A 27,901-nucleotide genomic window follows, 5' to 3' on the forward strand; every position below is an offset into this window, starting at 1 on the left:
AGCAGAACTGGTTCAACTGAGGCTTCTGGAAGCCGAGAAAGAACAACAACATGAGCATGAAGTAAGGCTAGGGTACTCTGGGTCAAGGAGAAGAAAGAAACTGATGAAACTGAGGAGAGAGCCACTTGAGACAGTGCAACATTGGGAATGCTGGGAGTGACTAGCAGATGCATGGCAGCCCACTGTGCTAGTTATTTTAGATCAAGCATTTACCAAAGGTTTGAAAATGTTACTATGTTAAAAAAACTGAATTCCGATTTTCTTCAAAAGGAGCAAATGTAGTAGTTAATTTGGCTGTTTTCCTTCCCTTCACAACACACTACACTCTGTAAATCAAAGAACCCCCCCCACACACACTTTTTTGGGGGGATGGGGTAATAAAAGCAATGAATCAGAGGTGTGATGGCAAAAACAAACTAACTTTACGTGCAATATCTATATACTTTTTTTTTTTTTTTTAAAAAAGATAAATTATTTGAACATTTGCCATTACCAAGTCTCAGACTGTTTACGAGACATAAAACAAACAAAAACCCAGATTAGATATTCATCTGAACTGACATTATTCCAAGCATACCTGTTTTATTCATGATGTGGTTTTTGGATATCAAACCCATTTTTCTGCAATTATGTGAAAGAATACACCCCCTTCCCCTGTGTTTATAACTTGTACACTATTCTGCTGGACAGTATGTAATTAAAGTCATCCAACATTTTAGGAAGTTTAAATATAGAAAATAAAACACTATAATGTATGGTTTTCGGATCTATTCTATGGTTATAGATATTCACAAGACCAAAAAAAACCAAACCACTGAAGTCACTATATTCAGGAGCAACAGCTGTAAACTATCACAGATATGAGCACCTTAGCAGGTATATACAGCTGCAATTGAAGGGATCATTATGATCATCTAGTCTGATCTCCTGCACAATGCAGGCCACAGAATCTCACTCACGCCGTCCTGCGATTAAACTCGATAAGTTTATGAAGGAGATGGTATGATGGAATAACATGATTTTGGCAATTAATTGATCTTTAAATATTCATGGTAAATAGGCCCCATGGCCTTTGATGGGATGTTAGATGGGTTGGGATCCGAGTTACTACAGAGAATTCTTTCCTGGGTATCTGGCTGGTGAATCTTGCCCCTATGCTCAGAGTTCAGCTGATCACCATATTTGAGGTCAGGAAGGAATTTTCCTCCAGGGCAGATTGGAAGAAACCCTGGGGGTTTTTCACCTTCCTCTGTAGCATGGGGCACGGGTCACTTGCTGGAGGATTATCTGCACCCTGAAGTCTTTAAACCATGATTTGAGGACTTCAATAGCTCAGACATAGGTGAGAGGTTTATCGTAGGAGTGGGTGGGTGAGATTCTGTGACCTGCATTGTGCAGGAGGTCAGACTAGATGATCAGAATGGTCCCTTCTGACCTTAATATCTATGATATTCCAAGCCAGGAATTCTTTCCCCTGCTTCCCCTCCCACCCTACATGGACTGATGAAAAATAATCCCATACCATCCCTCTGTCACCTTATTTAGTGCATTTGTATATGTACAGGAAACAGCACAAATTTGTTTCCTCTGCCCAGCTCTCCTGTTCTCTTTTCAAGGAGTCTCATTCAAGGAGTTCCTGGTTGGTGGCTCATGAGTTTTTTTTTCCCCTGCTGGTGGCTTTGGACTCTTCCACCCATTTATTCTTCAACAAAACAATTTGTTTCTACATGTGTAGAAGCAGCAGCAGCAGCAGAGGAGAAGCCAGTACTAGGTGAAATAAAGCTCTCCCTGAACAACTTTCATGTGGTTGATAGGCCATACTTGGGCCTGCAAAAGCTCTTCTCTTATCTATCTTGTTGAACCCCTCTGGTAAGCCTCCATGGTCTCCCTCATACTCCAAGGGGCACATATGTCTACAATGAAATTTTGCCTGCTACATTAAGGGTTAGGGCATGCACAACTGAATGGAAGACAAGTGAGCATCAGATGGTACGGCTGAGATTTTTGTCTCCTGAAATGATACAATTGCCTTCCAAGCTTGGGAACAACTGTGCGCTTTTAACTAATGCCACAGATGTACTTCTCACATTAATACTAAAAAGATCTTCATACTAAACAAGGCATTTGTGATGTTACACCCCATATTCTTCATAGAAATATGGTCACGATGATATGAATATAGTACAAGATGTACGTTATGCAAGATGGGTCTTGCAAGATATCATTGGAAAGGTTATAATTTACTGAATATGTTTATCCAATGTGTATGCATGTATCATTTTTGTATTTGAAAGCTGAGAATATTGACCACGTCTCTGTATTTCAAATGTGCTACATTGGATGAAGCCAAACAATGTTAGTGACTTACTGAAGAAAGGCACACAAGCATAAGGATTACCCCAGGAACTGTGTGCAACAGAAACCTCTCAGAGATAGAGCTACACAATGGGAACTGTTTAACCCAGATCACAGCAAAAAAGCTTTCCAGCAATTGGGGCAGTGGGGGTGGATGGAGGAAGAGAGATAAAAGAGGAACAATGACAACATGTGGGGTTCTCACTCTCCCTACAACCACACACCTGAAAACAACTGAGGAACAAAGACTGAACTGTGGGAAGTGATGTTCCCAGGCTGAAAGGATTTTTAGCCTGTGTAAGAAAACCTGGGAAAGCCAAGGCAACTTCAGATACCTTCAGATACCAGCCTGTTTATCACTCAGGGTGAGAATTTGCTAATTTGTATCCTACCTATCTAGTGTGTTGAGCTTAGTTTACCTTAGTAAATAAACAAAAGCTGCAATTTGCTTTGTTCTGTTTGCTATCCCGTTAACCACTTAAAATCTACCTTTTGTAGTTAATAATTTTATTTTGTGGGATTATTAAACCCAGTTTGTGTAATTTCTAACTGGAGGGGGCAAGAAATCTGTACATCTCTTCACATTGAGGAAGAGGGCAGATTTTTATGAGCTTGCACTGTGCAGATTTGTCTATACAGTGCAAGACAGTATTATTTTGGGTTTATCTCCCAAAAGGGGTGTGCACGTGAGTACTGGGGAAGTCCTCTCACACAGAGCTGATTTTAGTCTGTGGCTGCAGCTGGGTGTGGCCCTACCTGCGCGCACTGCAAGAGGCCGGAGAGTGTAATTCAGCAAAACAAGTAGTAGGAACCCAGGCTGGTGGAGCAGCAGTGAAATCCCAGAAGGAGGATCCAACCCATCACACCATTATTCCAGTATTTTTGGATCTAAGTGTGGATTAAACATAAGCATATTAAAAAGCAGCAGAGGAGCTAGGTGCAAGTCAAATCCGCAACCAGACAAGGGCTGCTCACTAAGCTGCACTGACTCATCCCCCAGGCATGTTGCAGCAGCCTATCCTAGGGTAGACACCGGTCACATGACCCCAAGGCACAGGTATTGCACCCTCACTGCCAGAGCTGCGAGTAAGTCTGTGCAACAGCACCACTCAGCTAGGAACCTTTTGCTGCCTTGCAGCATTACAGACTTCCTTAATCCTTCCCCAGCCCTGTTCCTGACCTACCCCATCACTGCACCCACTTCCTGATCCCCAGACCCTTGGACTGATTCCAGCCCAGCTCTGACCTTTGTCCTCATCCTGACTCCAACTAAGATTCTGATTTGGCTTGTGTATGGACTCTAACCCTGGTTTTGACCTGTCCCCAGAATTGACTGTCAGCGCCGCTCTCAGCCCAGTCCCAACTATGTACAGCTTCAACCCAAGGCACTGGTTCCCAACCACTGCTTCAACCACCAGGCCTGACCACTTAGAGCCCAGACCCTGACTGCTTGCACGCACGCACACACAGCCCAGAACCTCAGGGCCCAGACAGAGCACTGGGATCTTGTGCCACAGGAGATTGCATCCCTACTCCAGAACCAGGTTGCCCAGCTGTAGTTGGAGAATGCCTCTCTCCAGATCCTTGGGCTCTTCCCATAGCAGCACCCCTGGAGTGTGGTCTGAAAACCCCCCTGCCAGAGAGGTTCAATGGCAACCACTACAAGTTTCAAGGGATTTATTAACTAGTGCTGCTTGCTGTTCTTGATGCAGCCATCCTTGCACTCAAACAATGAGGTGAAGGTGGCACTGATAACCAGTCTATTGTCTGGAGAAGCTCTAGAAGACTGTTTTGCCCCTCTTGGAAGGGCCCCACCCTTTGCCCAGTTCTGGATCAGAATCCTCCAGGATACAACTCTCAGACCACAGAGTAGAGGTACCAAAATGTCCTCTACCTACACTGCAGAAAAGATGGCCACTTCACCTTAAAGTTTCTCATAGATACTAAGGTCAGAAGGGACCATTCTGATCATCTAGTCTGACCTCCTGCACAGTGCAGGCCACAGAATCTCACCCACCCACTCCTATGAAAAACCTCACCCATGTCTGAGCTATTGAAGTCCTTAAATCATGGTTTAAAGACTTCAAGGAGCAGAGAAGCCTCCCTCAAGTCAACCATGCCCCATGCTACAGAGGAAGGCGAAAAACCTCCAGGGCCTCTCCAATCTGCCCTGGAGGAAAATTCCTTCCCGACCCCAAATATGGCAATCAGCTAAACCCTGAGCATATGGGCAAGATTCACCAGCCAGATACTTCAGAAAATTCTTTCCTGGGTTACTCAGATCCCATCCATCTAATATCCCATCTCAGGGGATTAGGCCTATTTACCCTGAATATTTAAAGATCAATTACTTACCAAAATCCCATTATCCCATCATACCATCTCCTCCATAAACTTATGAAGTAGAATCTTAAAACCAGATAGATCTTTTGCCCCCACTGCTTCCCTTGGAAGGCTATTCCAAAACTTCACTCCTCTGATGGTTAAAAACCTTCGTCTGATTTCAAGTCTAAACTTCCTGGTGGCCAGTTTATACCCATTTGTTCTTGTGTCCACATTGGTGCTGAGCTGAAATAATTCCTCTCCCTCTCCTGTATTTATCCCTCTGATATATTTATAGAGAGCAATCATATCTCCCCTCAACCTTCTTTTAGTTAGGCTAAACAAGCCAAGCTCCTTACGTCTCCTTTCATAAGACAAGTATTCCATTCCTCGGATCATCCTAGTAGCCCTTCTCTGTACCTGCTCCAGTTTGAATTCATCCTTTTTAAACATGGGAAACCAGAACTGCACACAGTATTCTAGGTGAGGTCTCACCAGTGCCTTGTATAATGGTACTAAAACCTCCTTATCCCTACTGGAAATACCTCTCCTGATGCATCCCAAAACCGCATTAGCTTTTTTCACAGCCATATCACATTGGCAGCTCATAGTCATCCTATGATCGACCAATACTCCAAGGTCCTTCTCCTCTTCCGTTACTTCTAATTGATGCGTCCCCATCTTTATAACTAAAATTCTTGTTATTAATCCCTAAATGCATAACCTTACACTTCTCACTATTAAATTTCATCCTATTACTATTACTCCAGTTTACAAGATCATCAAGATCCTCCTGTATAATATCCCGATCCTTCTCTGAATTGGCAATACCTCCCAGCTTTGTATCATCTGCAAACTTTATTAGCACACTCCCACTTTTTGTGCCAAGGTCAGTAATAAAAAGATTAAATAAGATTGGTCCCAAAACCGATCCCTGAGGAACTCCACTGGTAACCTCCCTCCAGCCTGACAGTTCGCCTTTCAGTAGGACCCGTTGCAGTCTCCCCTTTAACCAATTCCTTATCCACCTTTTGATGTTCATATTGATCCCCATCTTGTCCAATTTAACTAATAATTCCCCATGTGGCACGGTATCAAATGCCTTACTGAAATCTAGGTAAATTAGATCCACTGCATTTCCTTTATCTAAAAAATCTGTTACTTTTTCAAAAAAGGAGATTAGGTTGGTTTGGCACGATCTACCTTTTTTAAAACCATGTTGTATTTTGTCCCATTTACCATTGATTTCAATGTCCTTAACCAATTTCTCCTTCAAAATTTTTTCCAGGACCTTGCATACTACCGATGTACAAACTCCACAAAAACTCACTATGGTGCCAGGAAAACCACCCTATCCAGTCGTAGTAGAAGGATCACAACTGGACATAACCAGGAGAGCAAGTTCCCCAAACAGATTCCCTCTGAAGTCCATATGTACCTCTGCACTGGCGGAGCCCTCCCAACCACATCTGCAGATTCTCCTCCACCTCCAGGCCCCAGCAACACCCAAAGTAACCTGAATCTCACTAGTACTGATCAACTCCAGGGTGTCCAGCACCTTTATAGATTTGGCCTTTGCTCATGCCAGCCATTTGCCAATCTGGAGAAAGCTTGTCCCAGAGCAGGTAGAAACTATTGACACAGTATATTGTCCTCTGGGCCTGTTTCCTATGAGACAGCCCCTCTCCACCTCAAGATCTGGGACAACCAGCAAATTATGCAATTCAACTTGATCCTTTTGCTGCATTTTTGAATCATATTGGGCATTTCCTGGGTGGCATGGGAGGTATGGCTAAACTCCTGGTTCTGCCAGCTGTGGTGCCTAGTAAGGTCAAATGGGGGTGGGGGGGAAGAGACTAAATTGGCCCCTGGGAAAGCATCCTCCCTGCTTCGTACTATATCAGCATCAGGAGAGATGGGTTCTTTGTTTCTGACCAAGTATATGTCTGGCCAAATTACCACAAGGATATGTCTGATAAAAAGAATGCAAGATGTCCTACCCCCACATCAACCCTACATCTGCCCTATAGGCCTCCAGCAAGAGGCAAAGATCCCTGTTGTGCATATTTATCCTTTATCAGAACCCAAACTCAAAGCCCTAAAATTATTTGGATTAGAATCTGGCTAAGAACTTCCTCCAGCCCTCCAAGTCCCCAATTGGAGCCCCCATCCTGTTAGTTAAAAAAAGGACAGTGTACCTCTGTGTTGATCATCAGGCCTTCAGCAGTATTACTGTCAAGAACAAATACCCTCTCCTGCCGGTTAAAGAGCTTCTAGAATGGGATGGCATAGCAAAGGTCTTTACCAAGCTCAACTTGCACAGCACATACAATTTGGTCTGCATCTGAGAGGGCAATGAGTGGAAGACAGCCTTCCACACCACGTTTGGCCACCATGAGTACCTGGTTATGCCCTTGGGCCACTCCAGTGCCCTGGCTACATTCCAACATTTCATTAACAATATTTTCAAAGATGTCCTAGACCAGTTCATTGTGAAATACTTAAAGAACATCCTCATCTTTTCAGAGCACCAGAATCTGTATGACCAGCACATCCAAAAACTGCCGGAAAAAATGGCTAGTACACCAAACCGGAAAAACATGATTTCAATTGCACCACTGTCAATTCCTTGATTGTGTCATCTCACCTGATGGCATCAGTATGGATCCACAGAAAGTTTCCACCATTGTGAACTACACCTTACCAAAGGTCACCCATGATATGCAGTGCGTCCAGGGATTTGTGAATTTTTATTGGAGTTTCATCATGGTATTCTCCTGAGTAGTTGCCCAAATTATCCAACTCCTCTGTAAGAATTCCATGTAATGGGCTTTTGAGCAACTAAAGAAGGCCTTTGTCGCTGCACCTATATTGAGGTACCCAGACCTGTCCAAGCCTTTCGTTGTTAAGGGAGATGCTTCCAATTATGCAATTGAAGAGATATTGTCAGAGGTACAGGTGTCACTGAGCATTTTCCATCCACGTGCATTTTACTCCAGAAACCTAACTTCCATCGAATGCAACTATGAAATCTATGACGGAGCAGCTAGTCACCAAGGCTGCCTTTGAGGAGTGGCATCACTACTTGGAAGGCATGTTTTCTCCCATCTAGGTATTCATTGACCATAAAAACTGATCCTGCAATCCATGAAGGCCCACAACCACTCCCAGATCCAATGATCCCTGCTCTTCTCTCTTTTAGAGATCTCACTACGTTATTGGCCCAGAGGCTGCAATGGGAAGCCTGATGTGCTCTCCCAGAGTACCTTAATGGCAAAGAAGGATGATCAGCCCCCACCACCTTTCTGAAGCCCCGCCATTTCACCCATGTGCAAGAGAACACAGACCTGTTAGCCCTCGTGAAATCCTCTCTACCAAGTTACCAATTTGTAACTAAACAGATGTCGCCCAGTGCTAAGTCCAACTCAGGTATCTGTTAGAAATGATGTACTTCTGTTCAATGACCACATGTGCGCCCGAAGGCCAATCCTGCCTGGCAATTCTTTGACTGTTGCCATGACCCATCTCAGGCCAATCATTTTGGATGATATTTCTGGTTGCTCAGATTGCACACCTCCACGAGATATTACATCAAGTGACGTGAGGTATGTTGCCATACGAAGGTTCCCCACCCTAAGTCCCCTACCTACTCCTTCCTGACCCTCGGAATACATATCAATGGATTTTATTGTGGAGCTCCCTAACTCCCAGAACACTATATTCACAGTCAATGACCTCCTATCCAAGATCCCCACCACAGAAGTGACAGCCCTTTGCTTGGAACATGTTTTGAAGCTTCATGGGTTGCCCTCCAACATCACGTCAAATCACAGACCACAGTTTGACTCCCACTTTTCAGAGGAGCACTTTCACCCCTTAGACTTGAACTACATCTCTCCACAGCCTTTCATCCCCAAATGAATGGGCAGTCAGAATAGGCGAATCAAATTTTAGAACAGTAATGAAAAACTAAAATGTTTGTTTGCAAGCTATCAGCTTCTGACTTAAGTTTTGTCATAAGATTATGTGAAGTCCTGATCTCATCTAAAGTATTAAAAACCTCAACCTGAATTCATAGTGGATGGATTGCCTGTACCCTGGCTGACCATCTTGTCATGTCCAACTTTGACATTTTAATGTAATGCTACTAAGCTTTTTCAACACATCCTAATGACTAGTAGGAACAGAAAATGGTATAGAATCTTTGAACAATTCTGAAAAATAGAACTGGGAGTATAACCATTGCAGCAGCTTCGCCATCAAGTTTCAGTGAGTGGGCAATACACTGGACAAAAAAGATGCATACTAATTTACCTACTGAATTTGATTTTGAACACCTTTATATGCTGCAACTTTGCTAGCTTATTGTCATAGCTTTGCCCCCTGCAATCAGCCATATTTAAAAAAAACCAGACTTTTTTCAGCTTCTCTAAAATCTCCATAACACATCCCTCCTATTTTGGTACACACATCAATGAAATTACAAAGCTCTCAACAACCACTCTTTCTGTACAACATATCTTCTTACCTGAAGAGAACAAATGCCTCAGATGTTGTGTGGAGTGCAATCAAACATAAGAGATGTATTTAGCTTTTCTAATCCTGTCAAAAATAGCCTGCCATACTTTTTTGCAATCCTATTGCTAAATTTATTTTGAATTCAGTTTCATAAGTTTATCTTCATGGTACCATCCTTATTCGCTTCTGCATGATCTCACAACACATTTACTTGAATTGCTTGCAAGATATGTTAATCCATTACCCTTATGAGGACTGAACCTCTCAAAGCTAAACAACTTTGACCTAAGTACAGCAAAATATCCAAGAGATAACACAAAATATTGTGCCATATATCCTGCATCTGATAGCAGGTTTGAAAACCTTTGTTAATTGTCCAAACCATTTCCAACTATTGTGTAAGTTCCATCCAGTGAATGATTGCCTCCATGTGTTCCTTGTAACGTTCATGTTAGCTACTTACTCACTAAAGTGGAAAAAGTTTGTGAATCCAATTTTACAAAGGAAGATGAGGAATTTGGAAAAGTAAACAAGAGAAACAGAACAAGGAGGCAAGAGTTGACCTGTACATCAATCAAATTTCTGGCATAATTCCCCATTAAGAGTTTTGACAAAGAGCTGCAATTTTAATACCCGCTTCCCTTCACATTTGGAAGTAGCAGAACCATCCATAGATTGTTCACCAAGAAGATGGTTGAACTTTGGAGAGTTCAAGAAACTGTAAACCACTCACATGTTTCTTCTTTTCCACAGGCCTGCTGCAGCTTGCGCTTTTGAGCACTATTCTTGTGCTTCTTGGTATTCACGTTGGAAATCACAGTTGACTAAAAATTCACCTACCAAGCTCTTCACGAATGAATTGCTAGGTTTGGAATGACTGCAGTAGCAGATGAAAGATCTAACTAATGTCTCCATGAAACTCAGAGAAATCAAGTGAAAAATCATAATATCTCAAAATCAGAGCTATATCAGGGGAAACTAATAAGCCAGAGCTCAGGAATGCAGATGAGGTCAAGTGAAGGCGGCAGTTACAGAAAAGGCTAGGACCCCAGGGTAGGAGAAAAGAGCAAGAAGTAAACAGGGCCCTTTATGGGCTTCCGAGTGGACTGAGCCTGGTTCCTCTGGAACCATTTGAGCCCCCCTTTGCACAGCCTTGACCAGGCTGCAAAGCTCCAATTTAGATAAAAAGTAACCATTAGGTTTAAGATAAATATTATTACACATTTAAAATAAAGGTACTATCAAAACATAATAAAAACAGAAGCATTCAGGGTTTCCTGAATGCCAATTTAAGAGTAGTTTTTAAGCAGGATTTCAGGGAAGCCCATCTCTGCACAAAATGAAAATGATAAATTTGAGGATGGGTGGGGAGAGAATGACATCTTATTAATGTAAGCTAATATTGTGCAAATGGAATAGTACTCTGGCCAACTATTTTCCATCAGTTTCTTCTGGTAATTTCCTCCCCCTTTTGATATTTGAGGCACTTTTTATAGCAGTGTGATGATTGGTTTCATCTGATTTATGATTAGATGGTCACTTTAATTTTGGTATCATCCTGTATATGGCTATTGCCCCTATTTTTAGGTATTTAATTTGTCGTATATTAATTGAGCTCTCCAAGTTGATGGATTTGCACCATTCTGACAATCTGAAAGTCAGCTCATGTTTAAGAGGGGACAACAAATAAATTTGCCATGTACAGCTATCTGAACATTGACCTCAAGCTACTTTGAACAACCAGCAATTGTGCTGAACTGTACTAAATTCTCTTTACTGAAGATTGCCAACAGAGCATTGTGACCGTTTTGTTTATACCCGATTTGAACTCAAATCAATTACTCAATAATCAATTAGAATTTAAGAGACTTCCATCCTCCACTGTATAACAAGCCTAGTAATAAACTGTTAAGGAATATTTTAAATAGGATTAGTAAAGTCTGTTGACACAGTCATTAAAGTTCGAAACGGAAGCTGGCCTAAACACAGCTTTTATATATAACTCCCTAGAAGGCAAGTTAAGTTATAAATAGTGATTTGTTTAGCGGTTAAATTATAAACAGGATTACCATGCGAATTAACATGCAACTGTGATGATTAATTACTGACTGCAGAGAAAAGAGCAATTTAAAAAGTACTATTCCTGATTACAATATATTGTGCCAGTTGTCATACATAATCTATAAAATGTCATACTTTTCATATTCCCAGTTATTAAACACACAAAATTCATACATCCTGGAAGATTTAGGAGAATTTATGAGACATGAAAACGTATAGATAAGTTATTGGTTCAAATCTGGCCAAGATCGGTAGTGACGAGTACCATACAGTAGCCTATCTGAAATACACTTTTCCACCAAATGCATCCGATGAAGTGAGCTGTAGCTCACGAAAGCTTATGCTCTAATAAATTTGTTAGTCTCCAAGATGCCACAAGTACTCCTTTTCTTTTTGCGAATACAGACTAACGCGGCTGCTACTCTGAAACCTGAAATACACTGGTAACCTCAATCTAATTCCCAATGAACAATATCTGCCTTTTTTAAAAAAAAAAAATAAAAAAAACGAACAATTGGCACTCTTACTCAGTAGAAAAAATAAAAGTACAAAAACTGAAGACTGTGGCCTAGTGGACAGAGCACTGGACTGGGATACAGGAGATCTAGGTTCCAGCTCTGCCACTAGGGTGCAGGTGACCATGGGCAAGTCATTTCACCTCTGTGCCTCAGCTTTCCAATCTGTAAAATGGTACCTCCTTTGTAAAGCACTATGAAATCTACTGATAAAAAAGTGCTATTAGATATTATTAATGTACATAGTCACTGAACTACTTTTTGCCCAGAGATGGTCCTTTCCAAACAGTTTAGATACATTGGCAAGATCAATGCTTACATCACTGCAGCTTGTGTCACAACCCTTCTGTGAATAGGTAAAGTGCTTTAGGTTGGGATTTTCAGTGCTGTTGAAGTGTTTAGACATCTTTCATTAGTTATAAGAAAAAATTAAAATTAATGGAAAATGCATCTGATCCCCCTAGACAGGTTTGAAAATTCCAACCAGAGTCTTCTTGCCTCACATTTGGGCCAAACAAGAAAAGAAGATTAAATAAATGAAAATAACTTCTGGAGACAGGCTAAAATTCACCATGTCAGAAAAAAAGGGTTTAAGGAGACATTTCATGCTATATTAAAGACAACACCATGTATATCTACGAATGTGCTGGTTTAAGGACAGTGTTTCAGTTGTATTTGAATTGCCTAGTATTTGCCAATTTATAGAAGATCTTTAATTTTATATTTGACATTTTTGGAGGGTAAATGCACATAAGTGATTGCCTGACTCATTATCTTAAAAGGTGCTGACTTTAATTGATGTGGACATGGAAACAATAAGACATGCACACGACATTATACAGAAGTGTGGAGGCTGCAGATTTATTTAACAAATACCTAACTGAGGCAAATTACCCCAAACTACTCAGCAGGGCTATTTCCGTGCAGATCTCAAATAGGCACCAATGACCCCTGTTGCATGATTAACCAGATGAGGGTGAAGGCAGTTGCCCTAAGGCCTGCCAAAGGAGTCTGTCAAGATACCATAGTCCTGACCTCTCCTCACCAGAGGTAGAGGAGTCACAAGATGTGCCAAACATTGAGGTATGCCACCTCACCATGCCATGCAAGTGCCCAGGATAAATGCTAGAACAACCCACTGGGATTTAGAACTCCCAAATGAACCTTACTAAATTGGCAAACAACACTGGAACCTGAAGTTGCGACAATCGTAATTTAACTAACAACTTCTCTCCCTCCCCACAACTAGATCTCTTGGATGCAGTGGTCCCACACAACAGCTCGCTAATTTTGTCACTGAGAAAAAGCCTTTCTAGACCTATAACTGGTGATCAGCCATTCCTGTCAACCCAGGATGTCCAGGATACCAGATATAAAGATGGGAAGAGGGGGTTGAATCAATGCATCAGCAATGGCTCCCCATACCCTGGAAAATTTCCCATACTTTCCTTTCACCCTCCCAAAGAAGTCTGTAACACAGACCTGCATCACCTCCACTTCCTTCTGGCAGTAGTGGTGGGTGGGAGACGCCCAAGTACCCAGACATGCCACAAGTCACTCCCTATCCACACAATGAGGAAGGAGCAGGAAAAAGGGGGAAAACCAGTAATTCTCAACAGGGGAAGAGGAGGAAGGTGGAAAAAGGAATAATGCTTCCAGGACAATACTATTGCCTCCCCCTGAACAAAGAGGTCTACACAACTTCCAGTCTCACCAAAGCCCAAACTCTGATAGCAGAATGAGCATTTCTTAACATATTAAGCTATTTGAGGGATAGTTCTCAATTAATAGTGGGTTATAAGACTAAAACACCCGCTTAGAGACAGAGTCTAACTTGGATTTAAGGACACATTTCTATCTCCGACTAATATTTCTAGGACGTAGACCCATTACTCAGATGCTTTTTGTGAGTGATTCTATATAGAGAACATCCAAAAATATTTAGAACTCTCATAATAAACTTTCAGAAATACTTGCAACAAATATTTTGTACTCATTTAAAGAGCTGTTCTTGCATCTAGTAACTGAAATAAAGTCATAATGATCCACCTTTTAGTTAAAACTAAATGATCTGTTAAACTAACAGAGTTTTAAAAAGAAAAGGAGTACTTGTGGCACCTTAGAGAATAAGTTGTCATTTTGTCCTGTCACAACCATTACAGAAATAAGGAAGATGAGTGTAAATTTAAGACCCAGGACTGAATAACTTACTTTGTTAGAGGAATAGAACATGTTATAGAATAAATTAACTGAAGAAAGAGATTATGAGTGAGGCTTCACTTTCGTCAACAGTACAGACTTTAATTTCTGGAGAAATTAGGTATTACATTCCTATGTATTCATTAAAAAGCTTCCTGTGATCTTTTAGAATCTTATGCTACACAACTGCTTTAAAATAAGCTTATGACATGGGGATATAATAAGGACAATAGGTAATAAATCTCTAGGATGCTATTCCAGAACTTCAGATATTATGCCTTTTATGAATTTATGCTTCTGGGGCAAAACAGAGCTTGAACTTCACCTGTGTCTTGACATATACTCAAGATGTTAGCCTAAATCAATAATACATGAGAATTAGCTATGTGGTCTCTGATATGAATCAGTACTAGTCTCACTAATTGCAGCTCTAGGGGAAATATATATATATATATATATGCACATTTCTGAGCACTCTGATACCAGCTACTTTCCATGAGCCAAATGATATTGCAAATGCATGCTCCATATTAAGTTCTCTTATTGAGTTATTCTATCTATAATTGTCATACTACTTTGACTGAGAGTTCCTTGTTTCAGCAACCAGCTGTGATACTGGATTAAGAACTGACACTTTATCATTCAGAGCAGCCCATATCAGACTGTGTGTGTAGAAGCACATCCACCTTCCATGTCTCCAACCCCTGGTGCCTGTGGGCTACCACATTTGAGTCTAAGATCTAGCCACAAAAATCTAGCAAAGAAAGATGCATTTAGCTACCTGATCTTTTTCTGTTAGGCTTTTGTTTGATGGAATTTTTCAAGAACAAAACCTTAGACCTATGATAGACCTACGATCGCAATTACTTGCCAGATTCCTCTGCACAGGCTAGTCAGCCCTTACAGACCTTGGGTTCCAAATCAGCTCCAGCATCAAGAGAAAAGGGAACCTGCTAAAGGTTTGTCATAAAGGCTGTCTAGGAGTTCCAATTATCTCAAGGACACAAGGAGAAAGAAACAGCTATGAGACTGGATTGAGAACGTTAACAGGCAAAAAGAAGCAACTGACTATATAAGGGAAACATGGCAGCTGACATCATGAATTTGCTGTCAAAAACAAAACTGAAAAATGAGAGAAAATACTGTCTTCTGTAGTCTTTTTCATTTACAATAATCTTTGGTGTTACTTTAAGACTTGTAGGGAAAAACTTTTCAGACAGTAGGGTGGGATCTAAGCTCATGACCTTTAGTTTATTTTGCAGAATTTTCTTGATACATCTGTGGTTCTGGAAAGTAAAAAAAGGCAGAATCCCACATTCAGAGGGACAAAAGTTTTGGACATTTTCAGAAAAAAATGCACAGGTTGTTCACTGAGGAAGATGAATAGCATTTGTAATCCCTGTGAAAACAGTTTTTTCTTACCATAAACCTTGTCCTTCCAACAGTTATAACTCTGTCTCAACACCAGGAAAGAATGGTAAGTCATCAAGACTGATGAGCCAGATATTTTCTTTAAAACAATCTTGGATCAGGCCATCCAGTACTGGAATTAGGTCTTTAAAAGCTAAGAGGAGAAGAAGCTTCTCACGTATGATTTGAAAAAAAGAATTTGGTTCTACACTACAGTGGCAGGGTTTAAGCACTTCCATGGTCTAGTGTGGAAGCTAGATCCTTCCATTGACATACAACTGCTACGTAAGTGCCCTTATTCAGACTGAAATGATGAAGGTAGGAGAGAAGAAAGACTGCAACACAAGTTTGCTGTTGGTTCTGAATTGCATATGTACAATAGCATGGAAAATGACCTTTTCCTGTGAATCAATTTATTTATTGAGAACACATTAGAAATTAAATGCAAAAGAATCAGTAGTTAAATTAAAGCAGTATTTTGTCCGCAATATTGAACTCAAAAGTAAAAAGACTCCAAAAAGAGATGGTTGCTCCTACAACTTGTCCCCTGCAATTCTCCCTGTATCTGTTGTATTTTCTATCCCTCTTTCTCTTAAGAGTAATATTAATTAATGTTTATCAGCACACACAAGAGAGTAGATAGACTGTACAATGTGCATAGCAGGAAAATCTCAACGGTGCAAATTTCCTGACTTGAGTGACTACAGTCTTAACGTTACATTAATTCTAAGATTTTTATTCATTGAACACACTAGCATATTAACAAGCACTTTTCAGTAATAGGGAACTTACTAACCAAACTAGAAAGGAGAAATTAAAAATGTCTAGACCATGTTAATATATGTGAGCTAACTGCAAAGGTGCTTCAATATTTGGATATTGATTTCACAGATATTTGGAAGGTGATCATATTCCTTGCAAAATAACTTAATTTTTGGATCAAGACTCCTGTACGGCATGTTTTTCCAGATACCAAAGAACTTCATTTCTAAATTCTAGACAGTCTTTAAGCTTGCAAAAAGAGATAACTATGCATTCAATGCTTCACTACTGGAAGGCTTAGAATCCTTACATAGCCACAAAATCAATTGCCATTTTCAGAATAAGCAACATCACTGAGAAGACAGCTTACTAAACATAAAACATACTGCCAGCTGCATTATTCCCCAAGTATGGCGACAAGAGAAAGTCTTAACATAAAATCAGGTTTCAGAGTAGCAGCCGTGTTAGTCTGTGTTCGCAAAAAGAAAAGGAGTACTTGTGGCACTTTAGAGATTAACAAATTTATTAGAGCATAAGCTTTCGTGAGCTACAGCTCACTTCATCGAATGCATCCGATGAAGTGAGCTGTAGCTCACGAAAGCTTATGCTCTAATAAATTTGTTAGTCTCTAAGGTGCCACAAGTACTCCTTTTCTTTTAACATATAATGTTACCACCACCTGGGGGAAGGAGAAGAAACAACAACCCCCAAACCACATATTAATTACAGTTGTGCTTCATCAGTGATAGAATGTTGGCCAATGTGAGTTTTGTTCATTTACTACACCTTTGATTGATATAGCTTCACTGGCTTCCTTCCCCTACAATTCCGCAACTTTGCAGCGCCACCTCTTATCTATAGCATTTCTACGTACATCATATTTTAGAAAAAAATATAAAATGAGTGCTATTTTTTATTTCTCAACCCATAAAGCTAGGCTTCCATAGTACCATGAGACCAAAGGTACAGGACTCAAGGAAATTTTACAAAATATATTTTATAAACTTCTGAAGTTTACTTAAAATAGTTTTCCTATACATAGTAAGGTCACTATTTTAAGGTCTAGTCTCAGAACTTAACAACTTAAGCATTAAGTCATTTAAAAGAGGGGATTCATAGATTTCTAAAGTAACAGACTATTCATAGCTGTGACTTACAGTGATATATCCACATTTAAACTTCAAACACTGACTATCCATCCTACAATTTGATTTTTGAAAGGAAAATGTGACTAAAGGGCAAGAGAAATGGTTATTTATACACACAGAAATCTACAGTATAAGATAAAGATCTCAAACATACAAAAATCAATACCATAAATTGGTCAATGGATTTTGAAATTCTTGTCAGAATCTTATGCAGTTATACTTTTGGTTCTGTATGTATGCATGCATATAGGCTGGTTCTCCTAGGGCAAGGCCACTAGTACTACTTACTCCAGAAGCTGATTAAAATGTGCTTTTGGCTTGGTTGTACTTCCTGCATATCCTTGGGAGACTAAAGCAACATTAGTGACATTGGTGCATAGTGATTCTTTATTGGCAACTTTCATGGTGCTTGTGACTAATTATTCTTCTGGCACGGGTACAATATTTATAGGAGGACTAGATTGTAGTATCCTTATTCATAAAGAATAAATCCATAAAGAGCAACTCCTAGTGGTTTCAACTACTCTTAGAGTAAGGCAGTATTTAACTTGCGTAATATCACATCACAATCTGGCCCTTAAATTGCAAACACTCCAGGACAGGGGCCATCTCTTAAACTGTGTTAGCACAGTGCCCAACAGAACCAGGTGCAATCTTGACTGAAGCCTTTGGATGTTATAATAATTACTGACATTCGTTCAATCCCTTCTCTTCCCCAAGGAAGTACGTTTCCATATTTTACTTTATCATCAAGCAGGTATCTGTGATATCTCAGGTATTTCAAGTAAATACGAGTAATGTCTGAGGTACTTTGGGACTATCCAACTCCACAATACAGCAGAGTCTTTGCAGGATAAAGACAGTTACCATTGGTAATATATATATATCGATTTCCTGCATATCCTTGGGAGACCTTATTTAACTAAGTTTAAGTATCTTTGGGAGTCTGTTGTAGTAAATGCAAAATGCATGCATTTTTGTGGGCTGAAATTTCATGCAACCTCTCTAGGGAAAGATATGATGTGAAGCCTCGGAGTTCACAAGACTATACTGAAAGTGTGTCAGACAAGAACAGGCTTTTGGGAGTAAATCTGAAGTGGATTTTCGGGGAATACATAGGGAGAGGTTAATGCATATTCCCCCCACTTTCCCCAACAAGCCTTTTGAAGCTATGCCCTGAAAAGTGCATCACTATCTACCGATTACCTGTTCCCAGAGACTAGATCAAAGGCCCCAGCTACATAAAGAAACAGATGAACTGCCCAGCCTGCAGTATGGTTCAGATTCGGAGAAAGTTATGAACTTTAACTATGAAGAAAAGCCAGCTGTGGGTTTTGAAGGACTCACACCAACCAGAGCTTGAGGTGAGGTTGGGGTGACATTTGGTAAGCTTTTTAGCACATGTGTAGGATCTTTTATTGTTTTTAAATGTTTTCTCTGTAATGCTTTCACCTCAAGAATAAACGTGCTTGCTTCACAAAAGTTGTGCGGTAACTTGTGTTTGTGGGCAATTACACTGTTCATAGCCTCTAGAGAGAAAGCAAAGATGCTGGCCTGTTTAGGCAGTCTGGCTTGCTGAGAATATCAGAGTCAGCAGGGAACTTTGCAGCCTGAAAAAATCCTGGTCCCAAGGTCACCGAAGAGAGGTGATGGCTGGGAGCCAACAGCTTAAACTGGGTGCCCTGGTTGGGCCATGGAGGAGGAATACTTGCCCTGAACCTGTGATACCAGGTTCTAGCTATCATCTGTTCTGAAGCACACTGGTTGCTTGGATGTCATTCTGGGCAATGGTTTTTATGTTGGACAACAGCCAAATGATTTTGTCTGCCTTTCAGTTGTATTTTTAAGAGAGTTATTTGCTTAGGTTTGAATAACCGACCTTGTGGGAAGTCAAGTCCTTGTTCATCTACCCATTTGCACCTATGGTGAGGAAGCTAGTTCTTTTATTAATGTATTTTTAGGATCCAACAAAACTAGTGACTGATCTTTAGGGTCATAGTCAGTGAGCCTGAGTAGCTTTCTCATCTATCATGTTACTCTGTGGGTATTCTGTTGAGAATGTGAGATGTTCATACTAGTAAATCTAGACATGCAATGTGGAGTAGTGTCATTGCCTGCAGGTAAAGTGCTTTGTTTGCAGTACTTAGAGAAGGGTCTTAATCAGGTGACACTTTTCTGCAAGGTTTCCTTGCAAATCCAGTGGACTCTTATGAACAATAATTTCAACATTGGGTTTCATGCATCTTCTAACACCATATAATGTTTAATAAGCTCTGAGGTGTCAAGTTTGTCAGGGAAGAAGGCAAAAGCCTTCTCATTAACTGCAAAAACGCTCAGCATGGTCTGAGTCTGTTCAGGTTTGTAAAAGCCAAGATAAACAGTGGGTATTCCCAAAGGCTAACACCAACAAACAATCACTCCTATTTTATTCCTACAGTCACACCAATACCTGCTTGATACCAAAACCTACATGATTTAAAAGCAAGAGAGGCGTAAACGCAAAATTTTCACAGAAAGTTTCTTATGGATTGTGATCAAAGGGAAGGGGTGTAGAAATTTTTATTCCATCTAGCATCAGGAATGTTGTACTCACAAAGTGTGCTACTGAGGCACCAGAGTCGGAGAGAATGGTGTGACTAATTCGTAATCAGGGATTGCCTAAAACCTTCAACTGCTGGTCAAACTAGAACCCATTTCAGTTTTCTTTGAGCACAGACCTAGGAGACATTAGTGTCCGATCTATATGTTTGGGAAATTAAACTATTGCTACAAAATACTGCATACACAGAGGTTCTTGCTAGCCTTCCAGTACCAGATTACTTTTTCAGTGCGATATACTATGCATCCAGATAAGTCTCAAGACCATAAGAGGACATCCCTTTTTAGAAAATTTTCTAAGGGTTATCCTTTAAAAAAAAAAAAAAAAACAGGAGTACTTGTGGTACCTTAGAGACTAACAATTTTATTAAAGCATAAGCTTTTGTGGGCTACAGCCCACTTCATCAGATGCATAGAATGGAACATTATAGTAAGACTATATATATATATATATATATATATATATATATATATATATATACACACATATACACATATATATATATACACACACACACACATACATACATATACACACACACACGGTGGAAGTTGCTATACAAACTGTAAGAGGCTAATTAATTAGGATGAGCTATTATCAGCATGAGAAAAAAACTTTTGTAGTGATAATCAAGATGGCCCAATTAGACCGTTGACAAGAAGGTGTGAGGATACTTAATTTAGGGAAATAGATTCAATATGTGTAATGATCCAACTATTACACATTAGAAGTTATTCTTCTAATTTACCAGTTCAGGTAAGGATTACAGTACAGTAGATTGGTTTGTCCTGGTGAGCTACATACAAAGACTACACTGTCCAGGAATAGAACCCAGAATGCTCTACAATATGCACTGCCATTCTCTCAATATTCAAATGAAGGAGATCGCATCATAAAAAAAAGAAAGGCAGCGAAGTTGGCAATGACAGAACTTACTGCAAAGTATTGTTTTAGGGTGGACATTAGCCAGTCAGCTTTGAGTCTTTTAGTGGAACAAAGACAATGACAATGCAGAAATTTAACACAAGCCAGTATTAACCTTTTGCTTTACAAATTTTTTCATTTAAAACTTTTTTCTGGCTTACACACTTCCTATTTTCCAGTGTTAACCAGAGCACAAGTCAAGAAAATATTAAAGAAGGAATGCATTATACATCCTATAAAATAGCACACAATAATTCTACAGAATTCTCTTATTTTCTCCATTGCCCAAGCCATTTGAATTTGGCTATGTAAACAACATCTGTGCAAATAGAGATTAACTTTACAAGAAAAAAGGACAATGGATGTCCTGATAGAGGAGAGAAAAAAAAGTCTAAACACCACAAATTTCAGATACATCAAAAGTGTAAACTTTTGTGGTTAGAATTCTGAATGCAGGAACTCATAATATTTAGTAGAAAAGAAAAGACTGAATCAATCATCAGAATCTCTGATGCAAGGTTTATTTTAAAAATAGCCTTGAGCTACAACCCATAGACCACCTCTTTGTCTAAATCAAAGTCTCACACAGGGCACTGTAACCTGTCTTACTTTTACAGGAGCTCATTAATTAAAGATGCTGCCATACATGCTACCCTGAGTACTCTACTGTGGCTGCCACTAAATGCTTTGACGTGGCTGTTCAATGAAACTCTGATGTTTCTTTGGGGTCCTCTCAAAATGTAATCTTTGCGACAGGGCTAAAAAGAAGCTGCCCCACGTGCACCCTTCATGTGAAAAAAGAGCAACACTGTAAATATCACAGCTGTGAACGGTGCATAGAATTGGAGTGAAGGCACCTTCATTGACAACTTCATTCTCTCATTTTTCTGAGCAAAGACTCAAGTACACAAATGATATAACTGCTACTAATAACCCCATTTTCAGAGACTAAAAAACGAATGCAACAGAGAAAGTCAACAATAAAAATGGAAGGATAAACAGACTGAGGCCTATAATGAGCCACTTTATGTAAATCCTTCAGCATTTATGAAGCTATGCATTTCTTTTGGCTTTTTTGTGCAACAGGATAAAAAGTCATATCCAACTTCATACAGGGCTGAGATTATATACACTAAATTTGGGGTAATTCTATAATAGACCTCAATCTGACAGTTAAAGATCCATTGATCTAAAAACAGGGGTTTCCTAGATTATGATCACTTGTACTTAATTATAATTACTACATGTAAGTAGTCTATAATCCTAGCCAGTAATATTATGTACGTACACACACACACAGGGTGCTTTAAAAAGCCCATTTCCCAAAGTTGAAAATGATTAACAAAATTGACAAGAAGGAAATATATAAAACAGCATGAATGATTATTGGGAGCTGTTTAAAAATGTTCTACTAGATACTCAAGCCATTTCCACTATCAAAAAAGGCATCTTCTATTAAACTATCCTGGTTAAAAATGGAAATGAAAGGAACATCTCAAACAGGAAAAGGGGGAAGTTGATATCAATGACTATAAATTAACCATAATAATTACAAATAATTGATAAGAAAATGCAAACAACTCTATGGCCAGCATGATTAAGAACGAAAAGAAGGGATTTATAAAGAAAATAAATCTAGAAATAGAATAGGTCCGTTATTAGACAGCGATGAACTAAATGTTAGTACTAATGCAGAAAAACAGCAGTAGTGTTGTACAGTATAAAAATTTCTGTTCTGCATTTTGGAAAGAAGCTGGATAATGTAGTCACTACTCATTATCATAATAAAATACTTGCTATTCCAACAATAACTAGGCAGGATGTTAAACAGCAACAGCTAAGTTAAACATATTTAGATCTGAAGTACCAGACAACTTGCCCTCAAGAATTTTGTTTGTTTTTAAAGTTGATCAAGATGCTCTGTGAGCCACTAAGGTTGATTATTTAAGTAATCTTGGAATACTGGGAAAGTTCTGGAGGAATGGAAAGAAGCTAATATTGTGCCAATTTTTAAACTGTGTAAATGGAAGTTACAGGTAGTTATCAATTAGTTTGACTGACTCCAGGCAAAAATGACGGAAGGGCTGATACAGGATTCAATCAAAACATTGAAGGCTGCAGCATAATTAATGCCAGTCAACAAAGTCTTATGGAAAATAGATCTTGTTAAACTCGATATCGTTTGACAAGAAAGCGTTTGGTTGATAAAAGCAACTGCATTAATATGGTTAGACTTCTCTAAGCCATTTTTCTTAGTGCCATGTGACATGACTTTCTGAACATAAAATAAGCACTATTAAAAATATCTAAACAATGTAGCACATATTAAATAGACTAAACTGGCTGATTTAAAGATTTAAAAAAACAATTGTAAACATGGAATGATCATCACTGGAATATTTTTAGTGGTCCCTCACAGGGGTCTGCTCTTCGCCCAATCCTAATCAATATTTTTATCAATGATATGCAAGTAAAGCTGGCAGATGACACAGAAGTTGTTGGAGAGATAAATTATAAGGATAGGTTCATTCCATACAATGATCTAGATCACTTAAACAACCTATGGTTTAATACAGCAAAATGCAATGTATTTTCACAGAATGATTGACTGTATTTTAGAGGGGACTGTTACTGAGAGAGACTTAGGGTTCATGGTGGACAGCTAGCTGAACATGATCTTCCAATGCAGCATGATGGCTAAGAAAGCCAGCGTGATCCTTGGATGTATATGCAGGGGAATATAGAATAAGAGTAGGGAGAAATTATTACTACAGAATACAATACTAGAGAGACTGTTACTGGAATACTATGTCCAGTTCTCTTGTTCACACCTAAGAGGATACTGACAAATTGAAAAGGGTTCGGGGGGAAAAAAACATCTAAGAATGATTTAAGGTCTAATCTCTCTTACAGGGCGATACTAAAGAAATTCTATTTATGCTAGAGAAGGTGAAGAAGTGATTTGATCATGATCTGTAAGTACCTACATGGGCAAAGATCTTTGATAGTAGAAAGCTCTTTAATTTTGCAAACAAAGTCATAACAAGAGCCAATGGCTGAAAAGAGACAGACAAATTCAGACTAGAAGAGACAAAATTTTAACAAGGAAGATAATTAACCATTGGCACAGCCTACCTAGGGATGTGAAGGATTCTCTGTCACTTAGCTGCCTGACTCTTACTGATTTGAATGGAAGCTTGACACTTAACTTCCTTTGAGGATCTGGGCTCGAGTCTTTAAATTAACATTAGATTTTTTTAAGTAATGCCATAGGTCAGCCAGAAGTTTTGTGGACTTGAAATAGATGAAATTCTATGGCCAAAATGTTATATCGAATGTCAAGGTAGATGATTGTAATGGTCCCTGCTGCTTTAAAATCTAAAACTAAATGTTATGAAGTTTTTTGGGTGTGAACATAGGGCCTGAACCTACAAAAAGTCGCTCCTTCAAGTCGCTTCCTCCCACACATGAATGAATCCCCCTCAGTGCAGAGGGACAGCATAAGGCTTTCCCACCTCTTACATTCTCAAAATAAGGATTAAGTGGGATTTAAGACATTGTGTGGGCCCCTTGAACAAGGGTGAATTTCAACCATATCTGTGGAAGAAAGCTAGTCATACTAGTACCTTTTCAGGATTAGGTTTGTAAACAGTTCTTAAAGTACACACAGCAGTAAGTACTACCTGCATGCACACAAAATATTTAATTACTATTTTTCCTAATTTACACAAATCTGATATTCCAATGCAGATATTAAAAATGAAGCTTCACTATACTTTTCAGAAAATGAAGATATAAATTACACTCTCTAGGTTACAACAGTAAAAGCTTGCTAGTCAAATCAGTTTAATATTGCATTATTCTTGTATGCAGTTCTTATCTACCAAAGCTTAAACTGTAACATTAAAAAAAACAAAAGAACTTCTATTGCTAAACCTGTGATTCTAAAATCAACTCTGATTATACAGCTTTTAAAATTTGACCAAAATGATTACTACTTCTCTTTGTATCTACACTCAAAAGAATGGATATTCTGATCTAATGTAAATATTAAATGAAGCCATATACAATAAAAATAAAATGATTTGCTTCCATTTCATCCATACTTAAATCACTAATTTATACCAAATAAATCTTCAATTAACAACTGAAGAAAAAGGCAAGAATGTGCTACAGACTCTTAAGTACCAATTAGATTATTAAAAGGAGAAAGGATTCCTATTACGATCTCTTGGTCTAGAAACCACTGTTCCGTAAATCTAATATGGATTCCTTTCTGATGCATCAATTCAGAATTGTTGTTTTTTTTCCATATAGTTACCCACTGAAATATTCACTTAATTTTAAATCTTTCAATCAAACCTTGAATTTTGCTTTTTTCTTTTTATAACAATAAAACACTAGATTGTTAATTACCAACTTGGAATTCCAGTTAGGACTATAAACAATCAGTACTCCAATAACAACATTTCAATCTGCCTGAAAATACAAGTTTTTAACATCACTTAAAGAGGAACGAATAAAATCATTTTAGTAAAACATTCCAGACAGTTTCATTTTTATAGTAGGTATACTTTAGTTTGACGACATTGCCACTACCATGATGATGCAATATTAGATATATGTCACACACATGCACATACCCACACTAGTTCAAATATTAATTGTTTTGGGGAAGTTTAGTGGCTTGCACTAAAGTCAAACTAGGAAAAAAAAGTCAAACAGGAAGTCAAACTAGAGGACCACAGTGATTCATACTGGCCTTAAAAATCTATACTTCTATGCCAAACCTTTGCAAAGTTGGCAATGTAATTATGCATCGCTAAACTAGTTTTTAATAATACCCTAATTAAGAGTTCATGGGTTACATTTAAAAAAAAACATATGAGAGGCTATACCATAGATGTATTGATAAAGAACTATACCTTATAGAAATGAAAGGATCTATTTCTATTTGAAAATGAAGTTACTAAAACAACAATTGCCACACATTTTCCTAAAAGTTTCCAGTAGCAAAAATAAGCCTATAAATTCAGTATCCGAGAATCTTTGGATTAAGTATCAGTCAATAAAATAAGAAGCTGTTTCAAATGTAAAGGAAAATTCTTGATGTTAATTTTGCTAAAATAGGAGAGACTAACAGCCGTAAAAAAGAACTATTACACAAGCCAGATATGGGAATAAGGAAATAGCTTCCTAATGGTATCAGCATGAGTGAATTACACTAGATACTATATTCTGTGTTTCTATAGCATCTTCCATTAAGTATCTCAGAGCACTATACATTAAGAAAATTAAATCGTGAAACCCTCCTATGAAGCAGATATGGTGTGACCTATATTTTACACAGGGGAAACAAAGGTGGAGAGGTCAGGGTTAGGGGTCTTGGTCACCCAGCAAGTCAGTGAAAGGGTGAACAGAGAAATACCTTGTTCTGACTCTTTCTTGCAAACATATTGATTTACAATCCTCCAACATATATTATGAAAAAATTACTTTTATGTAGGTCTATAAATATTTATACAATTTAATCAATGTATAAGTGCTGTAAAAATCCAATTGCTCAATATAATGACACTCATCAAGTCAGCTTGATCACTGAGGTGGTTTACTTGTGGAACTATGACTTAGCTGTAAGTGCCATGGAAAATTATCCAGACATCATCTGGTGCCCTCATACATTAGTAATTTGCTCTATTCTTATTCATTTTTTCCACTTGGGCATGTACTACAGTGCAATAATGCATACAGATATCAAAAATGTAAGAATAATTGAAAGGACAAGTTACACAGTATTCCTCTAATTATAAAAGCCAAATGGGAAACAAATTCCCTATCTGATGGATTATCAATGCTAACAAGAGTTATGTGAAATCTAGAATACCCAAGTGCTTATTAATATGTATATTATAACCTCCAGCTCTTGCCTGTTCTCAATCTGAAAGGTCATTCTTGCGTTTTTCCATCAATTTTATTTGTGCTGTATCAGAAGAGGAAGCATGTATTCTTTTCATACCACTACATCGGTCAGAACAGGCTACAAACCAACTTCACTGCACTGAAGTATGGATTAAGGCACTCTCCCCCTTCAGGCAGTATTTAAAGGCATGCTTTAAGTGCTTTACTGAACTAGGGTCTAGAAGTTGATTTAACCCATTATGAAGCTTGTTAAGAAACAAAGTTATAGTTTTGTACAGTATTAATTATCCTACAGTTATTACACGTCTTCAAAATCTCCAAAGCAATTCTTTTAAGTCATTTTGTCAACCTGTTATCTCCCTTTTAGGAAGTTAACCATTGTTCACGATCAATCAAAGCTGCCTGTGAATAGCCCCTGTGAAAATTGACCACTTAGACAGAAAATTTAGTGCTGACACTTTTACAGATCTTCAAAAAACAAACAAACAAAAAAACCTCTAAATAGCAGGTTATCCTCCAAATGTTTAGCACTACCAGAATAAAAATCTTAAAAACAAACTAGCTAAAGACCCATCACACCAGTAATTCCCATTTTAAAGTATCTTTGCATGTTTAAGCATATAAATTGATATGTACTTACTACTGTAAATTAGATGTCAATGATCTGCTAGGTATCATAGTAGTTACATACCTCAAGTAAATACACAGTATATAAAATGTACTCAAAGCTCAGAGGGGCAGATACATTTATTGTATACACTGAAAAATCTATTCAGTCTATTCTTTCATGGATACATAGGAAGTTCTTGTGCATACATTTTAATTGCATGACCATGGGAGTTACAAACTTAAAATGTAAAAAGAAAAGGAGTACTTGTGGCACCTTAGAGACTAACAAAAATGTATTTATTTGTTAGTCTCTAAGGTGCCACAAGTACTCCTTTTCTTTTTGCGAATACAGACTAACACGGCTGCTACTCCGAAACTTAAATTGTCTTTACATTCAAGATAGAATAGAACTCTATATGTTTCATTTCATCTATGCAGAATTTGTTTTGCATTCCAACTTAAAATTCTGACAAATACAAATGCACCTCTGAGAGGGGAAAAATAGATAAATCAGCACAGAAACACTAAACATCAGAAGGAAAATCTGAACACTAACACAC

General features: G+C 38.6%; 1 protein-coding gene across 1 annotated transcript in view; it reads right to left on the reverse strand.

The window, feature by feature from the left end:
• The window catches only part of SHANK2 (SH3 and multiple ankyrin repeat domains 2), a 639,405-nt gene that overhangs the window by 177,873 nt on the left and 433,631 nt on the right, over positions 1-27,901 (reverse strand). The gene's annotated exons all lie outside the window — the stretch shown is intronic.

Source organism: Dermochelys coriacea, chromosome 6 (assembly GCF_009764565.3).
Source record: "Dermochelys coriacea isolate rDerCor1 chromosome 6, rDerCor1.pri.v4, whole genome shotgun sequence".
NCBI lineage: Eukaryota > Metazoa > Chordata > Testudines > Dermochelyidae > Dermochelys > Dermochelys coriacea.